The following is a 13,365-nucleotide window of genomic DNA, read 5'->3' as shown; positions in this document are numbered from 1 at the left end:
CTCTCTCTCTCTCTCTCTCTCTCTCTCTCTCTCTCTCTCTCTCTCTCTCTGTTTCAGTCATCACAACTTTTTCCGTCAAGTATTTTTTTTTAATAACTGTGCTGAAATTAAAACAATTTCATCACGTTCTCCACACCGCGTTTTCCACCCCAATTATAATTCCGAACCAGAATTGACACAGGAGCTCCAATCAGCGATCCCAATTTCTCGTATAATTACCTTACGGTATCAGAGCGAATTGTCGCGACCTGCGGCGATTTTTAAAAACCGAGCTGACGTATTCCAACGGATTGACGACGTCCACGGATGGCTCACAGATTCGCGCTCCGGGTGATCGTATAATTTCCTTTGCCGGATCAACTTAACACGCGGGGCTCACCTGAGATCTTGGCGAAGAGTCGTCGGATCCAGGAGATCCGCGGATGAATGAGAATCGAACTGCCGGACGGTGAGCAAGATGTTACTTTCGGGAGAGACGACTCGGAGCTCGGAGCACACCTCACAGGACGAACGAACGACACGGAGACAACCCACACAGCACGACGCGCGCGAGATGACTGACTCACGGATCGCGGCAGCTACTGCCGAGTGCCGAGCAGCCGCTCGGCGGCGCTCGGCGACGTTCGGCGCCGCTCGGCGGGGAGGCACGCGCGCGAATCGTACGCTCACAACCCATTAACCCTTTGTGTCTTCGAGAGAGTAGTTTAAATAATCTTCGCCGCAACAACACGCCCTCCACACCCCCGCATCCGTATCAGAGTCCCCCCGAGAAATGACGGAAATCATATACCGTTAGAAATGTTTTTAAATTTTCATTAGCTTTTAAGTTACACGATTTCAACTTAAATTCATCAACTTCATTCATAATATTAAATTGAATGTATTTATAACTAAAAATATATACATTTGTGTAAATGTACAGAAAATTTAATGTATTTTTCATGAAAATTTCATAAATTTAATGTACACGTTCATTACATTTAAGTAACTACTGTAATAGTGTACTTTAATTTTCAGCTATATCATTCATTACACTTTTAATTTCATTCATAACCGTGAGCCTCATTTACATGTAAAGGAAGCTCGTAGTTACATTTCTAACAGTGTACTAAGGTGCGGAAATCGAATTCTCTATACTGTAATCACAAAGTAAGAAACATTTTGTATTTATGTATGGAAACGATCCCCTCAAATCTTTGTTAAGATTTTACGTTATATTTTTAACGTATTTGAACGTTAAATCATCATAATGTGATTATTTAAATATTCTTTGAATATTGTTTATGTTAAATTGATATTCAACATTTACTTAGCGTCGAAATAAAACAATTTGTGAATAAATGAACAGATAGCGTATAATAATCTATATCTTAAAACATAAATCCTAAGAATAAAATGCATATCAATTTAACATATCATAAACGTTAATTTTGAAAAAAAAAAAATTCCACAGTTTTATTTGTAAATCGTATCGGTATGATATTCCTTATGTTAATTTTTTTATATAATATTTGTGTTATTTTCTAAAATATTCATCTTGTGTCAAATTAACACAAAAATTTGAATGAATTCGGGACACGTATATAAAATGTATTAAATTTAAATATAAATTTTCCAGCTGTGTAAAAGAGATTACTTGATTTACTTTTTCTCTACGTAATAATTATTTTTAACAAAGAATATTCTTTTAGTAATCTTAAAATATATATTCATTACAAATTTCAAAAAAACTCATTATTATGTAGTTACAAGAACTTATTTTCTATAAAAGAAAATTACAAAATTTATCAAAAAGCAGTTTTATATGTATAATAAGCAAATCAAAATGTTGCTTTATTTAATAATGTCAGTCGCGAAGTAAACTTACTAAGATTCAGAATATGTTTTGAATAAATCTGATGCTTGTGATGAACTTATAGATTTGCGGATATAAACTTTTGAAATATTTGGAACAAGTAATTATCATTTACGTACAATATATATCTTTCGGTGTGTGTATCATTCGCCCGAAGATATCTGAACATTGAGTGCGTCACATTAAAAGATAATATTAAATTTCTTGATGTATTTTAATCTCCACAATCTTTTGAAACGAAATTGTGTTATGCGATAACGATATTTGTACTTTTATGAGTAATCTGTTTTTCTGGACGTTTTCAATTTAATGTTTTTAATCTAAAATAAATTTAACACACCTAAAAGGAAAAGTAATGATCAATTAATGAATTGGAAAAAAAATCTTAATGCATTAAAAATAATATCATATTTATATATAATTATTCTCCACGTAAATACATTTATGAATAATTTTGTAAATAATTTTATTTTTAATGCATTTAGATCTTTTGTCTGCTCATCAATTCACCATTACTTTTCATCCTAAGTATATTTCCACTCAACGAGTTTTTTCAATTTGTTTTAAGTTTAATAAGTTAATCTAAATCACACACACTGTATAAATGAATCAAATAAGTGAGGAAAAAACCGAAGCTACATCTTGGTGCTTAATAATATTTTTATATATGTATTTTATATACAATCTTTTAGTTATACATTATACATTATAATATAATTGCACACCACTTACTGCCGGACTAATTGAAATGCAATAATAAACTGAAACTGAAACAAATGAATTTCCCCGATAATTAATGCAATAAGTTTGTTAAAATTAAAACGCTTGTATTTTCTTTGTTGAAAAAAATCACTTTAATTTAATTTATTATCGATAACTGTTATTCAAGACTTTAAAAATGGAAAAATTGGAAATTTTAGGCAAATAAAATTCTGCGGAATTTCCTCGATTTTTTCCTCGAATATTTATTTGACAAACAAATATTATTATATGCCAAAAATATAATTTTATTTACAAAGGAGAAATATATAATACCCCAAATATTTTAATGTTAATAGAATTATATAGTTATGATAAGGAGAACTTTCTCTTCCAACATAAAATATAATAAAGTGAATATCTTGACAGTTAAGGCATTATTATATAACAAATATAATATTATACTAAAATATAACAAATTCTATCTTTTTGTTTTTGAAAAACTGATACATATTCGGAAATTATATACTAAAAAATGCGTAAGAAAAATTATTTAAATTACTCTCTAAAATAAAAAATAAGTTAATCAATACAAGAACTCTTGATGTCAAATTAACAATATAAATAATGGACAGGGCATGTTAGAGTCGATTATAAAATTTGCACAAATAATAAATTAAAAAATTTAAGAAATAGAAATCGACTATAGTTAAATTACGATAAATTAAAATTGAAATAATTATAACATGTTTCGGCTGCTGGTTTGAGCCTTCTTCACATATCATAAGCGAGTATATTGTAAATCCAGGGTTAGGAAAGTTACTTTGTAAAAATAACTAGTTACAGTTACAATTGTTTTCTTTCAAAAGTAACTAATTACAGTTCCAAGTTACCGAGACTAAAATTAACTTGTTACAATTACAGTTGCTAAAAAAATAACTTTTCAGTGACTTTTCAGTTATTATAACAGAACAATATGACTATTGTATATCGATATTATTAGGGCTATTAAAGAGAAAATAATTTACGTTTACAATTTACTGGCCAATCAAAAAATACTTCGAAGCATTTGTAGCATCAAGTGGACCGTAGCCTTAATCAGTATTCAGATTTTACTCAAGCACATTAAATTGATAAATATATAACGTTTAAAATGTAAAGTAACTGTAAAAGTAATTGATAAGATAGGTACTAGTTATTGGAAGAAATGCAACTAAGTTAAGTTATACCTGGAAAAAAGTAATTAAACGATTGGAAGATCGATTGTTGATGAATTCAATAATCCGGTAAGATGGAAACATAATAGACATAATTAATTTGTAATATACAATACAAGCAAGCCCGTCACTTCGAACTTCATAATCGACTCTTACATGCCCTTCCCATTATTTATATTCTCGAAAATGAATTGTTCCCTCATGATAAACTTTTTATCACAAGATGGATCGTTTATAAATTAAGAAAGATTTTGCTTGCAATTTCTTCAGTTATATCGGAAGCTCGACTCGACAAAAGTAATTTTCATTCACATAATTTATAAGAATTTTCACTGAAAAAAAAGTACTAAATTTTAATAAATATTTGTTTGAATAATTCTAAGTAAATGTGAACATATATTTATTTAGCACAGTACCATTAATTCGACTTAACTATCACTTTTTTATTGAGAGAGTAAAGATTTATTTATTATGAGTAAATGTTTACTTACAATTAGTAGTATTCAAAAAAATACATATTAAGATTTAGTAAGTTTTTTTTCAGTACACTAGTTTCAGATATTAAATATATATTACTGAGAACCGCTGAAGCTTGGATCCCTCGTGGCTTATTTTAAAGAGTTTATCACACAATTTATAGTCGGCATTAACAACAAATTACTCCACAAAGTTTTAATCGAAAACGCAGCACCATTTAATTGAACTTTTCCTCTGCGGCCTCCTCTCTGCCAAGAGAAAGAGAGAAAGGGAGGGGGAGGGGGAGAGGAAGAAGGAATTCAATTAAAAAGTACTGTGTGACTATATACGCTAATGTAAATTTAATGCCTCGCGGCTTTATCGTTCATTTAGCGACAAATGTGACCATCACTCTGTCTCTTTCCAATTTTGTTCTTATTATATAAAATATATAATCGCGTAATCAGATTAATAACCAATACCATTATACCATCGCGTATAACCGGTACGCAATAAAAATCATTATTTTCGTTAAAGCACGGACTCAATTTTGATTATTTCAATATTTTCAAATTAATAAACTCGAAGTGAATAAATAATAACGTAATTATCATCGATAACGATGCGCTGTGTACGCCAAGTATGACCATATTTCCTTATAGAAAAAAATAGAGGACGAACTCGAAAAAGATTTTATTCCTAAATATTTCCAAATAGTTTGTGATTGTCAGAAGTCTACGCATTAATTTCTGAAATTTTTTTGCAATATATTTGAAATAACTTTCAAATAAAGCACAAGTCATCATCGCATCAAAATGACGTCAAAATGCATAACTGCAATTTGATTATTAAAAATCACTTTTCAATCAACTCATTTTGATGTCGTCGGATGTCCTTTTGACATTATTGTAACTCCGTTCTGCTTGAGCTAATAATGCACTTGCATAAAACTAAAGTTGTTGGTTATTTTCGTAAATATTCACTCATTACGACATTGGAATACCAATTAGAAAGGAATTTCCTGTAATATTATTAAAATAAGGGACGAAATTGAGTTTAAAAAAAAATGAATAAATCTATAGGACAGCTATCTGAAGTAAAGGACTGTCTTTTAGAATAAGGAACGTACAGTCATCGTAATGTACATATAACGAAAGTACTCGATAACGAAAGCGCAGCATCACTGCTGATCCTGTCCGCAGCCGACGCGACAACTCGAGAATGTCTCCAGCGAGTTTTCTCACCGAGAACGCATCTTGGATGTGGTACACACAAGTTTATGGGGTCAACGACGAAAGGAGGACTCATCACGGAATGTGGTAAAGGCCGGAATGAAGGTTGGTATATTCTATAAGGGAGATTCTACCGATCTGTCGGTCTGTCGATCGGACTCTCGCCGGCCATGTTTCCGATAATGGACCCGAAAATACGTAGATCGAGAATTCCCGCGCCAATTTCCCCATTCTCGACTCGCTTTACGGCACTAATTAATTTTACAGGCTGTTCGCTGCGACTAATCGAAGCTGCCTGCTAAATTCTCCCATAAACACTCCAACGAGAGGTCCGTATACGCAGAAAAATACATACTACATACGCAAATAATAATTGTTCCAAGTATTTCAAAAATTTATATATCCGCAATCTATTATAAATTTACCAGGCATTAAATTTATTCAAAATATATTCTGAATCCCATTAAGGTTTAATAATTCAATAAAGATTATTAAATTAAAACAAATTCGATTTGATTGTTATGTAAAGTCCCTTCTTCGATCAATTTTATAATATTCTTCAATAGGAAATAAATTCTTATTTTACATAATGAGTTTTGCTATAATATTTTTAATTCTATAAAAATATAAATCGTTACTTGAAAGAAAGAAAATCCATTAATAATCACTTTTTTTAGCAATGGAATATTTTTTTGTACGTACGATGTCATGTGATACTTAATTATTTATGCGAGTATCTCGATCGTCGCTTAATAAAATAATCGTGATTAAAGTAATCATTATTAGATATTAAGCACGGCGGAAGTCGTGCAGTTAGTATTTATATTAATATAAAGAGTTCAAATTTTGGATTATTGGCGGCAAATTTCGGTAATTTTTTAACACGCGGCCGGCAAAAATTCTTTTAAAATTTAATCTAACAGAAAACTAAATTTAATTGCGAATCGTGCAGATATATGAAGAAAATAAAAAAAAAAGTTGGTATGGCATTTATCCGCCTCGTCATAGCAATCATCGTTCAATTTCCTAGTTTTTGTTCGCTTGCCGTTGGCGGTTTTCGAATTTTTCGGAAGCACGAAATGAAAAATTGCCACCGAGTTGGCATACAACGCGAATTATATCGAAACACGAATCAGCGCCTCAAAGGCATTATAACTTTTAACGAATCTGAATCTCCAACTTCATGCAAAGAAGTTTTCAATCGAGATTTTCAGTCTCTTGTTTTTCAGTCGTTAATCAGAATAGAATCGTATCGAATTATTTTTCAACTTGACAGAAAATTACTGACTGATCAAATAATATCGTCAAAAAAGAACATATTCTTAACATGATCACATATTTCTGTTTCACGATCCTTCAAAACCATCTTTTCTTTTAATTACTCCTTTCAAATTGTGACGATCTTGTAAATTTTTTATAAAGTTAAATTAGTTCACTTTTGAGTATTGATAGAGTAATTAGCTTATTTAATTTATGGTAATAATCCGAAAATCACATTTTTTAATTTTATTACTTTTGAAAAAAAAACAATACGATCAAATATACATTTCAAATTTTTTCTTTAAAGAGAGAGACAAGATTTTTTTCTTTAAAATTGAATTCAGACTAACAATGTTGGATAAACAAACAATATTTAAATGTCAAGTAGATACGGCAGCATCATTCAAGCTCATCGAAACAAATTGTTCAATCTGAATCATTCAGATTCGCTTTTTTACTTGGTTTGAACACTTTGCATCAATAATAATAATCGATTGAATTAACTTAAAAGTTGTTAAAGACTCGTTATATTAATAAGAATAATAAATACATATAAACATGAAGGCTATAGAAGTCAACGCTAGTTGTAAATATGCGTGATTTCTAAAAAATATACATCAATATAAAACAATATAAAAATTGGAACGTTTCAACTTATCTTTGAGTCATCTTCAGCCTGATACTTCTTAATTCTAACGCCGTTAATTTGGATTGTTACATCGCAGTTCAATATCCAACTTCTCTGTATGATCGTCATGAAACAAACGTGAGACACCGAGTCGTATTCCAACATTAATGAATATTGTCCAACAACAGTCAAAGCTGTTTCAAAGCTGTTTCAAAGCTGAGTGGTTAAGAACTCAAACTGAAATTAAAAGCTGGTTGTATGCAGACTCACCTCACATAGTCCAGAACAGTCACACACATTTAACAATCATTGCATCATGAATTGATAAATTTTTTCGCATTCTTGTGAAATATTAAAATTAAAAAGATCGAACACGAATTGTTACAATGTGTCTTCTCAGTTTAACGAACAGTCAGATAATAACGTAACCTATACATGGTAATAAACACTATAGTTATTCAACGTCCCGATGTAAGCATACTTTAAGGCATCTGTGTGTGTCTGTTTGCAAATTCAAACCATTTGTCTGTCCATTGATATGTATCAAAATCATGGTAATTTATGTAATGCAATCTATGTTCTGTAATAACCGAATGAGATGATTTTTGGCTATTTATGGTGCTCTGATATTTTCGTTTTCAATTTCCTACCCAATTACATTTTGTGAAATTCTGGATGTGAGAGATAAAACACCTTGTCCGCGAGATAAAAAATTATGCCTTTTTTCTAGGTAGTTAGGTGTTGAGATCAAAAATTTAAAAACCTCCTCCGAGAATGTGGATTTGTGATATCAATCGAAAATCAATGAATGAACTTATCAAGAATGAAGAATTTTATTGATGGACAAGCAAAGAACAATGCCATCCACATATCTGTAGTAAAACGGTATATGAAAATCAACAGTACTCAACACCCAACTCTCCAAGTCTTATAACTAAATCAGCAGCGATTGGTGATAGCGGGGATCCCATAGGAGTTCCATATGTCTGTTTGTAGAATTGATTGTCGAAAGTAAAATAGGTGGATTCTAAAACTAACCGTACAGCCTTTGTGAAGTCATCTTTGTGAAATAGTTGCTATTCTCCGCGATACAATTCCACCTGTTGGAGATAGACAGAGATAGACTCAATTGACAGATCTATCGGTGGTGTGTATGTTTGTGAATAATGACACATCTAAGTCTGAAATTAAACTATATCCATGATCAATTTTGACATTTTTTAATTTCTGGACCAGTTCAATGCTATTATTAATATTGCTGAAAGCACTTGATACACTTTCGACAATCAACTCATGTAGGAACGACGCCAAATTGCATAGAGAACTATCTACCGAAGAAATGATAATACGAAATGGGTAATTTTGCTTATGGAAGGGCCATTTTGCATATGGCCTAGGTAAATTACCGCTACAATATAGTCGCTTGTAAATTGAGTCAGAAATATATTTTCCCTTTTCCCATCCTGCTAGCAGACTTCAAATTGTTATTAATTTTATTCGTGGGATCTTTCGTTATTTTCGAATATGTTTCCTCATCTTGAAGCATTACTTTTACTTTATCAATATACATGTCCTTATCAAGTGCTACGATTAGATTGCCTTTGTCCGCTCTGATAAAAATCATGGAATTGTTTTTTAAAAATTATCTAGTTAATCGTATTGCTCCTAAATAGATTATTATAAACAAAATTCTTTTTGTATTTGAAAGAATGAAGACTATTGATGATTACTATACATCGGTTTCTAAGTGTATTATGTACCAAATTTTGTAATTACTTAATATTAAATTCAACATTTTTTATTAATTCTATTACTTTTTCTCCTCTGTTGATTGGAAGAGAATTTTTCGGAACAACACTAACTTTATCCATGTCACTAATAATATTTAGTAATAGCCATATTATTAAGAAATATTCTGTTGCTATAAATCGCTGGATGATTGTTGATGATGATTTCCTCCAATAGTATTCAATAATATGTTTAATGTCTGTCATCCTTCTTTCGTTTTCTTTACGTTTTAACCAGGCGACTTTCTTGTCAATCCTTTGTCTATCATCTACATAAAAATTTGTTGTAAATTTTAATATCTTGTGAGGTAAAAAAATTATTTTAAATATTAAGAGGCAATCCTTTAGAAGCAATGCAAGCAAGATGGAAAGTTCTGTTTCTTGAAAAATCAATCAACTTGTATGCATTACTAAGTTCAATCTTCAAAATTTTTTTTTAATATAATCCTCTCTAATTTGATTCAATTGGATGTTCGCGGAATTATGTACATTAAGTTTCGAAGCACACTTAATTATTTTATACAAATGTGGAGGAACAATTTTCTTATCAATACACAATTTTATAAATCGAACTCGAAAAAATTTGTGAATTCATCTACAATGATTGTGAAATATGAATGACTGTTTTGGACTACGTGAGGTGAGCCTGAATTCTCCACTTTTACATACGTTTTTTCCAACCAGCTTTTAATTTCAGCTTGAGTACTTAACCACTCAGTTTTGAAAAGCTGTTGTTGGAATGACTCTCACGTTTGCTCCATGACGATTATATACAGAGAAGTTGGATATTAAACTGCGATGTAACAATCCAAGTTAACGGCGTCAGAATTAAGAAGTTTGAAAATGACTCAAAGATGAGTTGAAATGTTCCAATTTTTATTAATTGTTTTATATATTGATATATATTTTTTAGAAATTACGCACATTTATAAGCAGTGTTGACATTGTATCAAGAATAAAAAGAATTCTCGTTCACAATTAATGACACAAAGTTCAACGCTAAATTCTCCCCAAAGTGCCACAGTAACCAAAGATATTTTTTACTAAATACGATGCAATTATCAGAATTTGTGTAGCACATCAAAGTTTTGAATAAATTAAGGTAAAATGGTCCAAAAATGATATTTTATAAAAATGATATTAAAACTATTTTCAGTTTTTTTTTTTTTTTTTTTTCAGGATAAAGAGAAAATTTTTGTTTATAACATAAAATCAACGACATAAACGACATCCAAAAATACAATTAGTTTAAAAGCTCTTGAATTATTACGCATCATTTTTTATACACTATTGATTTTATTTAAAAACAAATTGTCTCTTTCTAATAAAAAGATTCTAAATATCGTTTAAAACGTTATTTTTTACTCATTCTATCTCAATTTATTCGAAATTCTGACGTGCTACATAAATTGTAACAACGGCATTGTTCAGGGTGAAAAAAATCTTCAGTTCATGGCACCTGAAAGAGAAAAAAGTGATATTTTATCGAACTATGCAATAAGAAGGAGCAAAATGTAACATCGATCCGTGACATCTACGTCAAATAGTACTATTGAATATGAATCAAGGACCCATGTTAGCGAATTGAGGATCATTTCCCTCCAGACCGCTCGCTTGTCATGGCAAGCGCGACGCCGGAAATTTCCGTGTTGTTTACGGAAATACATACACGCTTCCCTCCGGCGAGTCGTAATTCAGGATTCCCTCCTTGCATTATTTATGCTCGCATGCAAATACGTGCGCTCGCGTTATGAATGACCCGCGCGATACGTGCTAAGTACCGTTGAGCGCGGAAAATAATCCGCTTCCGGAAATCGCATTTACGCAGAATTAATTATCAGCGGAGAGTGCCCGGAGAGAGAGAACATTTTAATCGCTCGCCATTTAGAACGATCGGCACCGGCTTCGAAGGAGCACGTCCTCTTGCGTATCCTTCGAGAGCCTTTGCCCTTCTCAGAATTTCACTATGAATTCCTCGTATTATATTAAATAGAATTATACAGAGACTATAATGTTATACACATTATGCACAAAGTTACCTGTAGCTATCTGTATAATATTCCTGAAATATTCCTAAATTGTTTCACGGTACCTTTAAGAGTCATTTTTTCCGAAATTAAAGTTCTTTTTTCGAAAAAAAAAAAAAAAAAAAAAAAAATGTTAGTGCTGCAGAAAATTATCGAGAGCAAAATATTACATTAAATATCTCGACTTCATTAAATATTGTAAAATTGATTTTATTTCACAGTTTGTTAATAAATGCGTAATAAATATTAAACCTAATCCATATTTGCTCGGAAATTTCCTATTATTCGCGAGTTTCAATGTTGAATTAATTGTATTTTTGTTTAAAGAGAACGTGATTAAGTGATTTTATTAAAAAAAAAAAAAATTATCTATAACAAATATTTTTCACAGCTTTACATAATTTTAAATGATATAATGTTATTCTTCGGATTTTGAAGATCAAAATTCGAAATATAGAACTGGACCTAGGTCGTCAAGAAATTATGTGAATATCAACGATATGCCGCGTAAAACGCGTCCTTGAGGAAAGCAAGGAAGAAAGAAAATTTCAGAAATTTCCGTCCCCCCGGTTGCCTACGCGACGTCGGAGCGTCTCGACGCGTTGACCGTAGACGTGCGTCTCCAAAAAGTAAATAAGCCGTGAAATATTGCACGCTCGCGGCAAACGCGCGCGAGACGGGAGGAAGGTGGGCGCGGGTGGCCCTATTATCCATCACGAGGACTGTCAGCCCCAGGTGGGATAAAGTCGACGGTGTATCTCGTCGAGACGTTAGCCCTCGATACATCGAAGGGCACGAAGACGACGGTGGCGTTCGATTACGTCCCCCTCGGTGCCAAGTAAAAAGGATCCGACGCGATCGCGCGCGTAATCTCTCCCTTTATAAGAATTCCGGGGTAAGAAAAAGCGCGGGTGTACACGACACACACATACACACACATCGGCTGCTCGACACGACACTGCTCGGTGCAATAATTCCTTATACTTCCAAGTCATTATATCGTCGACGATGCTACGAGATACTTTGATATATGTTATTAATATCTCCGTAAATGTGCCCTCCGCTCGACAACATTAGCTTTCTTTCCCCCATCTCACTCGCAGGTAATTTGTAATATTTATAAAGAAGGTTGTTATAGATTCCTATTAACATTCCTATCAACATTCAGTGAACAAGGATAAAATGATACTCGGGTCGACAGTCAAGTTTTGAAACGCTAGAATTTTATAATTTTTCCTGATTTCCAAATAAAATTTCATGATGCTCTCAATAATATTCTGAAATTTTTTATATTTTCATCCTTATCTGGAAATCGTCCAATATTTTGTTGAGGGAGTAATTTAATATAACAATATAAACTACTATTACTGTTGCCGATATTGTTTGTATTCGATTGTTGATAATATTCCAAAATGACGCATAAATTGAACTTCTTTAAAGCCAAGAATTTTCATTTTCCAGAAAATTTTATAAAATTCCCTGATTTTTCCTTGATTTATCGTTTTTAATTTTCTGATATTTCCATGATTTCCAGTTTTATTTTCCAGCAACCCTGATAAAACGAAATTGAATTTTGCACTTATACACCGTGTATACCTAAAACAGTAATGTAATTATGAAATAACCTAAAACAGTAATGTAATTATGGAATAACATTTACATTCTGTCTATGTGAAGAATGTAACAACGTATAAAAATATTTAATGTTATTAATAGCATCAATTTATGATATTATCATAAATCATATTTGTGATATCATCAACGTATGTTATAGAAGATTTGTTTACAAACGTTTTTTTCATTTTTTATAATTTTATTCGCCAGAGATAATTTTGTTTTACTTATTAATTACCATACTAGAGTAATCCCGATTAATCAATATCGCACATTTTAATTAACTTGTTCACATAATTGCACCGTAGAAAATTCGTCGATTGAATGATGCCAGATCTGTACTAAGCGAATGCGAACGAGCACGAATGAACGAGCTATTTCGATGAATATAATCGATGCTATCTTATAGTCATTTGATCATTCGCACTACATTGGATTAGTACACATTAAAGACTGCTTAATGCTACTATCAGACTAAAGATTGAAATTGAGATTGAATTTAATCATAAGAGAGAAATCAATATCAAATTAAATTTGCTTTGATTGACTCAATTCAATCTCCATCTCAATCTCAATTTCTAATCTGATAC

The 13,365-nt window shown here is 31.6% G+C and overlaps 1 protein-coding gene across 3 annotated transcripts in view; it reads right to left on the bottom strand.

Annotated features, from left to right (window-relative positions):
• The window catches only part of LOC108750237 (trichohyalin), a 123,382-nt gene that overhangs the window by 109,247 nt on the left and 770 nt on the right, over positions 1-13,365 (bottom strand). For 2 of the 3 annotated variants that reach the window (XM_018489570.1, XM_018489572.1), the window contains exon 1: positions 380-536. The exons of the other annotated variant lie outside the window; for it this stretch is intronic. The gene's annotated coding sequence lies outside the window, so the exon portion shown is untranslated. Of the gene's footprint in view, positions 1-379; positions 537-13,365 lie in introns of those variants that run through there. 3 annotated transcript variants of the gene reach the window in all.

The sequence above is a fragment of the Trachymyrmex septentrionalis genome, unplaced genomic scaffold, assembly GCF_001594115.1.
Source record: "Trachymyrmex septentrionalis isolate Tsep2-gDNA-1 unplaced genomic scaffold, Tsep1.0 scaffold34, whole genome shotgun sequence".
Lineage (NCBI taxonomy): Eukaryota > Metazoa > Arthropoda > Insecta > Hymenoptera > Formicidae > Trachymyrmex > Trachymyrmex septentrionalis.
Note: the sequence above shows the minus strand (reverse complement) of the source record. Positions and strands in the feature narration are given on the sequence as shown.